Below are 13,245 nucleotides of genomic sequence, written 5' to 3' on the forward strand. Positions count from 1 at the left end.
AGGATATGGTCTCCGTAGATACGTTGACTGAGGCCTCCCAACAGAACAAGTCTAGCTTCTCTCTGAGTTGTGTATGTTTTTAATTATTATTGTTTGCTCTTCAGCAGTTCTGATTCCACTCTTTCTTGTCTTTTGGCTCTTCTTTGCAATTCCTGTTTTCTAACTCTTAATCATGTAAGTGTTATCAAAAGAAAGAAAGTTTGAGTATAATTTTTTATCATTACTATCAGCTGAAAGGGACACTCCTTTACCGACAGATGTAGCTTTACTAATAATCTCCTTAGGTGTCATATTTTGAGTTCTCTGCAGCACATTTTCATTACTGCTTGACACTCCTGGAAAGCAGCTTTAGTACAAATATGTTTCAGCTTCAAAAGTTTCATTGAACATTTCAAAAGTAAACCCATTCAGCATTTGTATACCTATTTAAGCAAGTGATTATGATCTTGAGAAAGAGAACTACTCACACATTTCTTCACCATATACCTGATCACTAGCTGCTCAAAGAGTACAGCATCCTACGTTCAGGAAATACAGTAGTTTATCATGCAATCCTAGTTTTAAAATCAAAAGTATGTATCAGTGGTTTTTTTTTTAAATCAAATTTATTAAGGTATAATTTACATAACACTCATTTTAAGTAAACCATTCCATGAAGTTCCACAAATGTGTATACCCACTTAACTCAATCAAAACAATCAAGATATAGAACATTCCCATCACACTGTTAGGTTACTTCATTCATCTTTGCAGTCAATCCTCCACACCTATTCCCCAGCAACCATTGATCTACTTTCTGTCATAGATTTCCGTTTCTTGGATTTTTTTAAATGAAATTTTAAAGTGAAATAATATATGACACACTCTTTTGTGTCTGGCTTTTTTTCATTCAGTCTGTTTTGAGATCCATCATTTATTTTGTGTATCAGCATTTTGTTTATATTGCTGAGCAGTATTTCATTACTGGATTTTGTGTTTACAAAAATCATGTCATCTGCAAATAGACGTAATTTTATTACTTCTTCCTTTCCAATCTGGATGGCTCTTTTCTTGCCTATTGCTCTAGCTGGAACCCCTAGTTCAATTTGAATAGAAGTGGTAAGAGTAGACATCCTTATCTTCTTCCTGATCTTAGTGGGGAAACATCCATTCTTTCACCTCTAAGTAGGATTTAGTTAAAGGTTTTTCATAGATGGCCTTATATGAGCTGAAAAATATCCCTTCTATTCCAAGATTTTTGAAAATTTTTATCATGAAAGCATTGAATTTTGTCAGATTCTTCTTCCATGTCTATTGAGGTGTGGCTTTTGTTTTTTATTTATTAATATGGTGCACTATATTGATTCATTTTGGAATAAATCCAACTTAGTCATAGTGTCTGATCCTTTTAATATGTTGCTAGTTGTTAGTATATTATTGAGGATTTTTGCATCTATATTCATAAGGGATATTATTCTGTAGTTTTCTTGTGATGTTTTCCTAGTTTTGGTATTGGGAATAATAGTGGCTTCACTGAATGAGGTGGGCAAGTGTTTCCTTCTATTTTTTTGAAGTTTGTAAAGAATTGGTGTCAAACCTTTAAATATTTGATGAAATTCACCAGTGAAGACATCTGGTCTTTGGCTTTTCTTTGTGGGTAGTTTATAATTTGCTAATTTTATCTCCTCACTTGCTATAGGTCCCACTAAGGTTTTCTGTTTTGCCTTGAGTCAATTTGGGTAGATTTTATATTTTCAGGAATGTGTCCACTTGATCTGGTGATCTAATTTTCTGGCATATAATTGTTTGGAGTATTCCTTAGTAATCCTTTTTTATTTCTGTGCAGCTTTTTACGTAATGTAAGTTTTCAACTTAGTTGGTGAAATATCAACTAGGAGCACTATTGCTGGCTCATATGCTTAGATCACACTAAGCTTTTAAGAAACTACTAAACTATCTTCCAAAAAAGCTGTGCTGTTTTGCATTCCAATCAACAATAAATGAGAGTTCTTGTTCCACAACCATGCCAGCAATTGGTATTGTCAAGGTTTTTTGGTTTGTTTCTGTTTTTGTTTAGTTTTTTGGATTTTAACCATTCTAATAGGTAAGTAATGGTATCTCATTCTTTTGATTTGCAATTACATAATTGCAATGATGTTGGGTATCTTTTTATAGGCTTTTTTTTCCCATTTGTATATCTTCTCTGGTGAGGTGTTTGTTCAGAATGTTTGTCCATTTTTAATTGGGCTGTCTGTTACTCACAATGAATTTTAAGAATCTTTGTATATCTTAGATACAAACCTTTTATCAGATATGTATTTTACAAATATTTTCTTCAAAGTTTTGCCTTATCTTTAATTATCTTAACAGTGTCTTTCACAGAGCATAAATTTTTACTTTTAATATAAATGTCCAATTTCTCAATGTTTTTCTCTCACAGATCATATTGTCAGTGTTTTACCTAAAAAAAAACTCATTGTCAATCCAAGATCACCTATGTTTTCTTCTATGATTTATTCAAGTCTTACAGTTTTATTTTATATTTAGGTCATTGGATCATTTTGAGTTAATTTTTGTGAAGATGTGAGGTCTGTGTTTACATTCATCTTTTTGCATATGGATATCCAATTAATTACTCTACAGCACCATTTGTTAAAAATAATATTCTTTCTCCATTGAATTTTCTCTGCTCCTTTATCAAAGTTCAGCCCACTCACTATATTTGTGTGGGTCTATTTATGGACTCTTTTTTTCTGTTCCATTGGTCTATGTGTCTAAGCACCAATACTGTGCTTTCTTGATTACTATAGTTTTACAACAAGCCTTACAATTGGGTAGTATGAGTACTCTCACTTTATTCTTCTTCAGTACCATGTTAGCTCTTGTAGGCTTTTTGCCTTTCCATATGAATTTTAAGAAATAGTCAATACCTACAAAATAGCTTGCTGGGATTTTCATTAGGATTGCAGTGAATCTACACATCAGGTTGGGAGGAACTGACATTTAACAATATTGACAGATAATATCTCTCATTTACATTTTCTCTGTCATCATAGTTTTGTAGTTTTCCACATGTAGATCCTATACATATTTTGTTAGATTTATACCTAAATATTTAATTTCTTGGCTTTATTTTAAATGATATTTTAAAAATTTCAAATTATTACTGATATATAAGAAAGCAAGGGATTTAAAATGTTAACCTTGCTATACTCATTGGTTCCAGGGTTTTATTACTGTTGTTGATGATGATGATGATAATGATTCTTTGAGATTTTCTATGTAGGCAATTATGTTACCTGCAAAGAGTTTTACTTCTTCTTTCCTAATCTTTTATCTTCTATTACATCTTTTGTTTCCATTTCTGTATATCTTTTATTTCCATTTCTTGTCCTATGTATCTTTTATATAGGATATATCTTTTATTTCTGTATATCTTTTGTTTCCATTTCTGTATATCTGTATATCTTTTATTTCCATTTCTTGTCATATTGCACTATCTAGGACTTCCAGCATGATACTTAATAGGAATGATGAGAGAAAATATCCTCACCTTATTCCTTGTATTAGGGAGAAGTTTCCAGTTTCTCACCACTAAGTATTATGTTTGCTGTAGGGTCTTTGTAGATGTTCTTCATCAACTTAAGGAATCTATCCCTTATTATTGCTTCATCTATCAATTACTGAAAAAGAGACGCTAAAGTCTCCCAACTATAATAGTGAATTTTTCTATTTGTCCTTGCATTTCTGTCAGTTTTTGCATCACATATTTTGGTATTCTGTTGTTGGGTGCATACACATTAAGGATTGCTATGTTTTCTTGGAGAACTGAGCCCATTATCATTATGCAATGCCCCTATTTATCCCTGATTTAGTTAATTTAATTAATCCCTGATTTAATTAAACTGGTTCTTCCCAAAGCCTGCTTTGTCTGAAATTAATATTGCTAATCTAGCTTTTTAATGACTGTGTTAGCATACAGTATCTTTCTCTGACTCTTTAACATTTCTAAGCCTTTATATTTAAGATTGATTTCTCATACATAACGTACAGTTGGATCTTGTCTTTTTATCCACTTGGACAATATCTTTTGATTTACATATTTAGACCATTTGCATTTAAAGTGTGATTACTGATGTTGGGGCACCTCCCTCTGTTTTTATCTTATTTTATTTTTCCTTCCCTTCTCCTGTGTTCATCTGTTTTGTTTCTTAAATTCCATATTTGAGGGAATCATATATTTGTCTCTCTGACTTATGTCACTTAGGATTATACTCTCTAGCTTCATCCATTTCTTTGCAAATGGCAAGATTTTGTTCTTTTTGATCACTGAATAATATTCCTTTTTTTAAAAAAAATAATATTCCTATGTGAGTGTGTATGTATGTGTGTGTGTGCGCACATGTGTGTGTATACCACATCTTTATCCACCCATTAATTGATGGACATTTGGGCACTTCCCATAATTTGGCTTTTGATAGTCCTGCTAAACACTGGGGTGCATATGTGCCTTTGAATGTGTATTTTTTTTATCCTTTGGATAAATACCTAGTATTGCAATTGCTGGGTCTTGGGTAGCTCTATTTTTAACTTTTTGAGGAATCTCCACAATGTTCTCCAGAGTGGCTGCACCAGTTTGCATTCCCACCAACAATCCAAAAAGGTTCCCCTTTCTCCATATCCTTGCCAACACCAGTTGTTCCTGAGTTGTTAATTTTAACCATTCTGACAGGTGTGAAGTGGTATTTCATTGTGGTTTTGATAAGTATTTCCCTGATGATGAGAGGTGTTGAGCATCTTTTCATGTGTCTGTTAGCCATCTGGAAGTCTTCTTTGGAAAAGCATCTATTCATGTCTTCTGCCAACTGGATTTTTTTTTGGGTGTTGAGTTTGATAAATTCTTTTTTTTTTTTTTTTTTTTAAGATTTATTTACTTATGGGGCACCTGGGTGGCTCAGTCGGTTAAGCATCTGTCTTCTGCTCAGGTCATGATCCCAGGGTCCCGTGATGGAGCCCTGCATTGGGCTCTTTGTTCAGCAGGGAGCCTGCTTCCCCCCCCCCCCTGCCTATTTGTGCTCGCTCTCTGTCAAATAAATAAAATCTTTTTTTTTTAAAAAGAGATTTCATTTATTTGTTTGGGCAGGGAGGAGCAGAGGGAGATTATCCTCAAGCAGTCTCCCCGCTGAGCATGGAGCCTGATCCAGGGCTTGATCCCACGATCCATGAGACCATACCTAAGCCAAAACCAAGAGTTGGACACTCAACCAACTGAGCCACCCAAGTGTCCTGAGTTTGAAAGTTCTTTATACATTTTGGATACTAGTCCTTTATCCTATATGTCATTTGCAAATATCTGTTCCCATTCTGTCAGTTGCCTTTTAGTTTTGTTGGTTGTTTCCTTCACTTTGCAGAAGTTTTAATCTTGATGATGTGCCAGTAGTTCATTTTTGCTTTTGTTTTCCTTGGCTCAGGAGACATGTCTAGTAAGAAGTTGCTGCAGCAGAGGTAAAAAAGATTGCTGCCTATTTTCTCCTCTAGGATTTTGATGGTTTCTGGTATTATATTTAAGTCTTTCATCCATTTTGAATTTATTTTTGTGTATGCTGTAAGAAAGTGGTCCAGTTTCACTCTTCTCTATGTCACTGTCCAGTTTTTACAACACCATTTGTTGAAGAGACTGTCTTTTTTCCATTGGATAGTCTTTCCAGCTTTGTTGAAGATTAGTTGGACATACAGTTGTAGGTCCCTTTCTGGGTTTTCTGTTCTGTCCCACTGATTTATGTGTCTATTTTTGTGATCAGTACCACACTGTCTTGATGATCGCAGCTTTTTAATATAGCTTGAAGATCAGAATTATGATGCTTCCCACTTTGCTTTTCTTTTTTCAACATTACTTTGGCTGTTGAGGGTCTTTTCTGGTTCAATACAAATTTTTAAATTGTTCTAGCTCTGTGAAAAATGATGGTGTTATTTTGGTAAGGATTGCACTGAATGTGTAGATTGCTTTGGGGAGTGTAGACTTTTTTTTTTTGTGATTTTATCTATTTATTTAACGGAGAGACATAGTGAGAGAGGGAACACAAGCAGGAGGAGCGGGAGAGGGAGAAGCAGGCTTCCTGCTGAGCAGGGAGTCCAATGCGGGGCTCAATCCCGGGACCCTGGGATCATGACCTGAGCCGAAGGCAGCCACTTAATGACTGAGCCACCCAGTGCCCCTGGACTTTTTTTTTTTTTTTTAAGATTTTATTTATTTGAGCAAGAGAGTGTGTGACAGAGAGAGAGCACACAAGCAGGTGGGAGGGGAAGATGAAGAAAGCAAATTCCCTGCTGAGCAGGGAGCCTGATGTGGGACTCGAAACCCTGGGATTATGACCTGAGCCAAAAGCAGACGCTTAACTGACTGAGCCACCCAGGCGCCCCAGGAGTATAGACGTTTTAACAATATTTGTTCTTCTAATCCATGAGCATGGAATGTCTTTCCATTTATTTGTGTCTTCTTCCATTGCTTTCGTAAGTGTTCTATAGTTTTCGTTGTGCAGATCTTTCACCTCTTTGGTTAGGTTTATTCCTAGGTAGCTTAGGGTTTTTGGTACAATTGTAAATAGGATCGATTGCTTGTTTTTTTTTTCTGCTGGTTCATTACTGGTGTATAGAAATACAACAGATTTCTGTACATTGATTTTATATCCTGCAATTTTGCTGAATTCATGTATCAGTTGTATCCATTTTTTGGTGGAGTCTTTTGAGTTTTCTATATTTTTCTATATTTGTCTATAATATATATATATATAGTATCATGTCATCTCCAAATAGTGAGAGTTTTACATTTCTGCCAGTTTGGATGCCTTTTATTTCTTTTTGTTGTCTGATTCCTGAGACTAGGACTTCCACAACTGTGTTGAACAATAGTGGTGAGAGTGGACATCACTGTTGTGTTCCTGAACTTAGGGGAAAAACTGAGTTTTGAGGATATTGAGTACATTGAGGATATTAGCTGTGGTGTATATGGCCTTTATAATGTTGAGGTATATTCCTTCTATCCCTACTTTCTTGAGGGTTTTTTTTTTTTTAATCAAAAATGCTATATTTTGTCAAATTTTTTTCTACATCTATTGAAAGGATCATATGGTTCTTTTTAAAAAGTTTTTTAAGGATTTTATTTATTTATTTGACAGAGATCACAAGTAGGCAGAGAGGCAGGCAGAGAAAGACGGAGAAGCAGGCTTCCTGCTGAGCAGAGAGCCCGATGTGGGACTCGATCCCAGGACCCTGAGATCATGACCTGAGCTGAAGGCAGAGGCTTTAGCCCACTGAACCACCCCGGTGCCTCATGGATCATATGGTTCTTATCCTTTATTAATGTTCTAATACTTTATTAATATCAACCATATTGATTGATTTGTGGACTTTGAACCACCCTTGCATCCCAGGAATAAATTCCACTTGATCATGGTGAATAATCCTTTTAATGTACTGTTGGATTCCTGTTGAGAAGTTTTGTATCCATGATCATCAGGGATATTTTTCTGTAATACTCCTTTTTAGTGGGTTCTTTGTCTGGTTTGGGGATCAAGGTAATGCTGGCCTCACGGAATGAATTTGGAAGTTTTCCTTCCATTTCTATTTTTTGGAACAGCTTCAGGAGAATAGGAATTACTTCTTCTTTAAAGGTTTGGTAGAATTCCCTTGGGAAGCCATCCAACCCTAGACTCTTGTTTGTTGGGAAATTTTTTTATTACTGATTCAATTTCCTTGCTGATTATGGATCTGTTCAAATTTTCTATTTCTTCCTGTTTCAGTTTTGGAAGGTTTCCTGTGTTTCTAGGAACTTATCCATTTCTTCCAGATTGCCCAATTTGTTGGCATATAATTGCTCATAATATTCTCTTATAATTGTTTGTATTTCTGTGTTGTTGGTTATGATCTCTCCTCTTTCATGATTTTATTACTTTAAGTCCTTTCTTTTTTCTTTTTGGTAAGTCTAGCTAGGGATTCATCAATTTTGTTAATTCTTTCAAAGAACTAGCTCCTAGTTTCGTTGATCTGTTTTTGTTTCTTTTTTTGATAACTGTATCCTTTATTTCTGCTCTGATCTTAATCTTTTAGACTTTACTAGCTGTTCTTTTTCCAGCTCCTTTAGGTGTAAGATTAGGTTGTGTATTTCAAACTACTTGAAGAAGGCCTATATGGCTGTATACTTCCCTCGTATGATCGCCTTTGCTGTGTCCCATAGGTTTTTGACTGTTGTGCTTTCAGTTTCATTTGCTTCTATGTATTTTTTATTTCTTCTTTAATTTCCTGGTTAACCCATTCATTTTTAGTAGGATGATCTTTAACCTCCATGTATTTGTGGTCTTTCCAATTTCTTCTTGTGGTTGGTTTCAAGTTTCATAGCACTGTGGTCTTAAAATATGCATGGTATGATCTCAATCCTTTTGTACTTGTTGAGGCCTGATTTGTGACCCAGTATGCAATCTATTCTGGAGAGTGTTCCATGTGCACTCAAAAAGAATGTGTATTCTGCTAGTTTAGGATTAAATGCTCTGAATATGTCTGTGAAGTCCATCTGGTCCAGAGTGTCATTCAAAGTCATTGTTTCCTTGTTGATCTTCTGCTTAGATGATCTGTACATTTGCTGAGTGGGGTGTTAAAGTCCTCTACTGTTATTGTATTGAGTTTCTTTAAGTTTATTATTAATTGATTTATATATATGCCTGCTCCCAAGTTGAGGGCATAAATATTTACAACTGTTAGGTCTTCTTGTTGGATAGACACCTTTTTTATGATATAGAGGCCTTCTTCATCTCTTATTACAGTCTTTTTTAAAAATCTAGTGTATCTAATAGAAGTATGACTACTCCCTCTTCCTTTTTTCTTTCCTTCCCTTTTTTTTTTTTAAGATTTTATTCATTTATTTGAAAGAGACACGGTGAGAGAGGGAACACAAGCAGGGGGAGTGGGAGAGGGAGAAGCAGGCTTTCTGCTGGGCAGGGAGCCCGACTCGGGGCTTGATCCCAGGACCCCAGGATCATGACCTGGGCCGAAGGCAGACACTTAATGAATGAGCTCCCCAGGTGCCCCTCCCTCTTTCTTTTGATGTCCATCAGCATGATAGATGGTTCTCTATCCCCTCTCTTTTAATCTAGAGGTGTCTTTGGGTCTAAAATTACTTTCTTGTAAGTAGCATATTGATGGGTCTTGCTTTTTTTTAAAAATCCATTCTGATATCCTCATTCTTTTTATTGCAGCACTGAGTCCATTTACATTCAGATTAATTATTGACAGATATGAATTTAGTGCCACTGCATTACCTGTAAATTCGCTGTTCCTGTAGATTGTTTCTGTTCCTTTCTAGTCTTTATTGCTTTTGGTCACTCTTTCCTGCTCAGAGGGTCCCCTTTAATATTGTTTGCAGAGCTCATTTAGTGTTCATGAACTCCTTTAGCTTTTGCTTGTCTTGGAAACTCACGCTCTCTCATTCTATTCTGAATGACGGCCTTGCTGGCTAAACTATTCTTGGCTGCATATTTTTCCAATCTAGCACCTTGAATAGATCATGTCATTTTTTTCTGGCCTGTTAAATTTCTGTGGACAGGTCTGCTGCTAACTTTATGTGTGTGCCCTTATAGGTTTGGGACTTTTTGTCCCTAGCTGCTTTCAGAATTCTCTCTTTATCTTTGTATTTTGCAAGTTTCAATATATGCCTTTGTGTTGGCCTGTTTTTGTTGATTTTGAGGGGAGTTCTCTGTGCCTTTTGGACTTGAATGCCTATTTCCTTCCCCAGATTAGAGAAATTCTCAGCTATAATTTGTCCAAATAAACCTTCTGCCCCTTTTTCTCCTCTTCTTCTGGGACTCCTATGTATGGATATTACTGTGTTTTGTGGAATCACTGAGTTCCCTAAATCTATGTTCATAATCTAATAGTTTTCTTTTCCTTTTCAACTTATTTTCTATAATTTTATCTTCTGTATTACCTGTTTGTCTTCTGCTTCTTCTGTCCTCATTGTGATTGCATCCAGTTGGTTTTGCATCTCAGGTTCAAGCATTTTTTATTTTGGCCTGACTAGAAACCCTCAGCCAGGGTTTCTCTGGTGTCTTTATGCTTCTTTCAAGCCCAGCTAGTATTCTTATGACTGTTCTAAATTTTTATTTAGGTACATTGCTTATATCTGTTTTGAGAAAATCCCTGGGTTTGATTTCTTCTTGATCTTTCTTTTGGGGAGAATTCCTCCATCTTGTCATTATGTCTAGGTTTCTGTCTTTTGCGTGTTATGAAAGCTTGTTTTATTTCTGCTCTTGAGAGTAATACTATATTAAGAAGGGGTCATACAATGTTCAGGTCCTGGTGCTTCAGGAACTGTTTCTGTGTATGCTGTGTGCTCTCTGCTGTTGTGTTTTGGCTGCTCTTTCCCACAGGTCAGTCCTCTAAGAGTTCCTTTTTGCTTGTAGTGGGCAGTATTCAGACCTTTAACTAGGCGTGCTTGGATTTGTTAAGTCTGATAAAAAATTTAAAAAATATATCTGATCTAAGAAAAGAGAAAAGGAACCAAAAAAAAAAAAAAAGCAAAAGGAAACAAAAACCTATAGCCCAATTCTAAAGAATACAAAAGAAAGAAAAAATTAAAGAAAAAAGCCTGATTTAAAAAAAAAAAAAGAACCATATCAACAAATGAACAAAACAACCATAAGCCTGACATCAAAGGAAAAAGAAACAAAAAAGAATATATAAGAAATTAAAATAATAATAATAATAAAGTAATAAAATTGAAAGAAAGAAGGAAAAAAGCCAGCCAGCCTGGTCCTATTTCCACCAGAACTGGGCTGACACTTTGGAGTGCTCTGTGGTCAACAGACGTGGTACATGCAGGGATGAGGGTAGGGTGTTGGTCTTCTGAGGGAGGGGCCTTCTGAGCTGGTTCACAATCAGACCTGCCTTTGCAAAGAATCTCCTGCTGAGTGCAAGAGGGGCAGGGTTTTGTACAAGCCACTCCAGCGTCCACTGGACGTACTGGGTTTCTCTCTGAAGTCCATCCATGCTAGTAGAGGTGGGGGAGAGACGGTGTCACCCTATGCTCTTTTCCCCAGGGAAGGGAACTCAGCCACAGATGTTCAGGATGCTCTCACAGAAAAGTAAACAATATCCTCTCATATGTCCTAGGCTTTTGTCAGATCACTGCCCTCAACCTGTCTGTGCTCAGCTGTCAGCCCACGTGACATCCCAGTTCTCCTGTGTTTTATCTCCGTCACATGGCTGGGATTCAAAACTCCAAATCTTAAAGGTCCTGGCAATGCATGGACTGCTTCCCTCCTCTGGTGGAGACCCTTGTGGTATGCTTGGCACCATTCTGTCGCAGAAAAGCTGTCTCATGGCACATGCTCGGTGGCTGAAGTCTTGCAATATACATTTTAAACCAATTTTAGTCCACCTTCAAATAACACTATGCTACTTCATATATAGTACAGGTACTTTTTAACAGAGTAGTCCCATTTCTCCCCTCAGTATATTACTGTCACTTATTTTACCAATCTGTACACTATTATCACCCAATACCATCATAACTAGTATGAAATGGTGTCTTCTTAATAAATCGAGATAAAGAAAAATAAAAGATTTTAATTTATCTTTATTTATTCTTTCTCCAAATCTCTTCTTCCTTCCTATACATAGATCTGAGTTTCTGACCTTTAGCAATTTTCTTCTTTTCATTTTTCTTGCAAGGTGATATATCCCCCCAAGTTTTTTTTTTCTTTTTCTTTTTGTCTAAAGAGCTATTATCGTTTCACTTTCGAAAAATATTTTCACCAAATATATAGAATTGTAGGTTGATATTTCGTTAACACTTTGAATATTTCACTCCTCTCTTATCTTGCTTGCATGGTTTCTTATAAGAAATGCATTTTAATTCTTATTCTTGTTCACCTATAGATAAGGTGTTCCTTTCCTCCTCAGCTTTTTTATGTATAGTTTTCTTCAGTTTGAATATGATATGCCTATGTGTAGGTTTCTGGTATTTATCATTCTTGGTATTCTCTGAGCTTCCTGGATCTATGGTTTGGTGTCTACATTTAATTTTGGAAAATCCTCAACATTATAATTTTTAAAGGTTTTATTTATTTATTTGACAGAGATCACAAGTAGGCAAAGAGGCAGGCAGAGAGAGAGGGGGAAGCAGGCTCCCTGCTGAGCAGAGAGCCTGATGCGGGGCTCAATCCCAGAACCCCGGGATCTTGACCTGAGCTGAAGGCAGAGACTTTAACTCACTGAGCCACCCAGGTGCCCCAATTCTCAACATTATTAATTCACATTTACTCTGCTGCATTTGCTCTTTTTCTCTTCTGGTATTCCAATTACACATATGCTGCACCCTTCGAAATAATTCCACAATTCTTGGACGTTTTTTCTGTCCTTTTTTTTTTCCTTTGCATTTCAGTTTGAAAAGATTCTGTTGACACAGCTCACTCACTGACAAGCTCACACACTCACAAGAATCAAGCTCACTGATTACTTCCTCAGTTTCATCCCATCTATTAGTAAGCCCTTCAAAGATATTCATCTTTTTTATTTAGTGTTTTTTAATTTCTAGCATTTTCTTTTAATTCATTCTTAGAGTTTCTGTCTTATGCTTACATTATCTATCTGTTTTTACATTTTGTGTCCTTTTTTCATTAGAGACTAACATTAATTAGGCATTTTAAATTCTATCTGATAAATTCCAAAATCATAATTGAATCTGGTTCTGATGCTTGCTTTCGCTCTTCAGGCTTGGGTTTGTTCTTGCCTTTTAGTATGTCCTGTAATAGTTTGTGGAAAGCCAAGTATGATATATTGACTAAAAACTGAAGCAAATAGGCTTTTAGAGTGCGACTTTATATTAATTTGTCCAGGAGGTAAACTGTGTTTAATGTTTGTTATAGCTGTAGGTGTCAGAGGCCTCACATTCCTATGTTTCCATATTTGTGTCTCTTCTGTTGCCTTTGAGCTTCCCTAAAAACTCCTCTTTAGACAGATTTTTTGTCTTGTAGTTCTTTTAGTTATAATCCAGTTACTACAGGAGCCTAGCTAATGTGATTGGTGTGGTATGGTGGAGAGGAATTGTTCTATAATCTTATGATGAAATATTGGTCTTTTAGTGGGTCTATGTCCCTGGACTGTGACCTTCAGAAGTTTCTTAGTGCCCTCCTCTTCCCAGATATGGAGGCTAGAGGGGACTGGAGTCAAGGAAATGCCCTTCTCCCCTCAGTGGGAAAAGGCTCTGGTAAAATC

General features: G+C 36.1%; 1 protein-coding gene across 1 annotated transcript in view; it reads right to left on the reverse strand.

Annotated features, from left to right (window-relative positions):
• Nucleotides 1-13,245, reverse strand: part of SHCBP1L (SHC binding and spindle associated 1 like) — a 42,604-nt gene that overhangs the window by 9,226 nt on the left and 20,133 nt on the right. The gene's annotated exons all lie outside the window — the stretch shown is intronic.

Source organism: Lutra lutra, chromosome 15, assembly GCF_902655055.1.
Source record: "Lutra lutra chromosome 15, mLutLut1.2, whole genome shotgun sequence".
Classification (NCBI taxonomy): Eukaryota; Metazoa; Chordata; class Mammalia; order Carnivora; family Mustelidae; genus Lutra; species Lutra lutra.